At 40.1% G+C, this 2,185-nt stretch overlaps 1 protein-coding gene across 2 annotated transcripts in view; it reads left to right on the plus strand.

Moving 5' to 3' along the window:
* LOC117177709 overlaps window positions 1–2,185 on the plus strand; it is a 171,184-nt gene that overhangs the window by 60,138 nt on the left and 108,861 nt on the right. The gene's annotated exons all lie outside the window — the stretch shown is intronic.

Consider the following 2,185-nt stretch of genomic DNA (forward strand, 5'->3'; position numbering starts at 1 on the left):
AGTATGTTAGGACGTATATTGGATGTCCAAAAGATATCCATTAAACATCCATTGCAATATAAATATAAAATACAATTGAAAAGTCACTGTAACTAATATTTATAATACTTATATCCATTAGACATCCTTTGTAATGTCAGTATAAAAAACAATCTAAACATTATTGTAACTAATAAAAATACTTTTCAGAACAAATTTTCTAGCATTATATTTACATTTTTTGGCACGTCCACAATTACAACCGAAAAGACATCTATAAGACAAAAAATTTCCTGACATTAGACATCCTATATATGTCTTAATGTTGTCTTACTGTCAAATCAACGACATCGACATTGACGTCCATGGACTTATGTGGACGTCTTAGCAACTTCTTTTGGACGGTGCGGTGCCCGCTGGGATTTCTTTTTCAATTTCGGAAAGGACATTTTAAAGCCTTTTAAACACTTAAAAGAGCTACCTGGACCTCTGAATATATCTATCTGAGTGCCTGCGGAGAATTTCTTTGAGCTTCTATGACCCTAGAGAATCTTTAGAATATACTCAGAGATTTCTTTCGGCAGGGGTTGTATTAATTCCAATTTTAAACAATTTAAAAAAAGTTAGATACCTGAAATTATCGAAACCCGTAGATTCTGAATTATTATGTTTTAGACTGTTAACCCTACCGATAGAAATATCGAGTATTCTCAAAAGAAATAACCTGGCCCATTTGACTCTATAAGCAGGGTCGATTTGAATGATTTAGTCTCTGAGATAGTTTGAGAGATTTGGGTCCTTTTCAAGGTCCTTCAGTTGTAGGTTATGGTATGAGACTATTACTATTTAGTATCTGATTCCATGGTTGTTCGTGCACCTACTAGCACGAGTGTGAAAGATAAGAGATGGGTGACACACAAGTCCCACTCAAAAAGATGTTTATTTAAATGGTTACGGATGCCAGAGCATCGTCTCTCAGAAAAAGAGCTTTAGGCTAGGGCGGCCGGCTGCCAGTGCTGCCAGTACGAGCTACAAATTTACCCCCACCATACCTACCATTTGGGAGCCGCAAAACAGAAGGTGCATGATTACCGCTGTAAGTTCGTGTGTAAGCCAAAAATGCACAACTCGACTTCGGTTTTCTGCTGTACGATGATTGCCGATCTGAAAGCTTCGGCAGACTTCGGTGGTCTTCTATTTATATCTCGATTCCCATTTGAATGAAATGGAAGAAATTGGCGAATTTAATGTTTCACGTGATTCTGAATTTCATGTATGAGTCGATTTTGATGTTATGTTTTTCAGTTTTATATAATATGCAGAATGGATATTAATACTATTATAATTAAAAATTTGTCATAAGAACAACCGCAGGATTTCGCTGGGAGCGGGTGCTAATCTGGAAAATTGCACCCGCTCCCAGCGAAATTGCGGTAAAATTTCAGCCACAACCACGTCTCACGACCGTGAGATAGGTGGTTACAGTCTGTAAAGGAATCAATACGACGATCCAGGAAAAGCCTCGTGCACCCTAAGAAGACGGAGCGACCCAAGGACAACCGCCTTCTGCATTTTTCCCGCAAGTGTTTTAGCATGTTGTTGACACGCAGGGATGCTTTTAGGCCATTAGCAAGTGAAAGCTTGGCACCTCCAAGAGCGCCGATGACAAGGACGATTAGTTTAACAGAATATTCCGGGTACAATCGTTGCAACTCCCTTATCAGGTCTCGATACCTCTCTTTCTTTTCATTCTCCTTGGCTATGATGTTTTTGTCAGCTGGTGCCGAAAATTCGATAACGAACAAGGTTCGCTTCTCGAAGTCAAGAAGAACCATGTCAGGCCTCGAGTGAGCAACAGAAACAATTGTCGAGAATATAAAGTTCCAGTATATGCGGCACTTCCCATTCTCGAAAATTGACTCAATTTCCCTAGAAGCATTTAAAGGAGCGATATTAAGGTTAATGCCGTAAGAGTGACAGAGAGGTAATAAAGCACTCGTAGTGCCGCATTGTGCCTTTGAATGTAGGTCGTTCCCACGTGAGTTGGACAACTAGATAGTATCTGAGTTAAATGCTCGGGGTGTGCACGGCACGCCCTGCAGCTTATCATCGGGAATGTCTTGGCTCAAAATGTGGCGACGGTATGTTAAGGTGGAAATGACACCGTCTTGGCATGCAAAGATGAAACCCTCCGTACCAGACTTCA

The sequence above is a fragment of the Belonocnema kinseyi genome, chromosome 8 (assembly GCF_010883055.1).
Source record: "Belonocnema kinseyi isolate 2016_QV_RU_SX_M_011 chromosome 8, B_treatae_v1, whole genome shotgun sequence".
Taxonomy (NCBI): Eukaryota; Metazoa; Arthropoda; class Insecta; order Hymenoptera; family Cynipidae; genus Belonocnema; species Belonocnema kinseyi.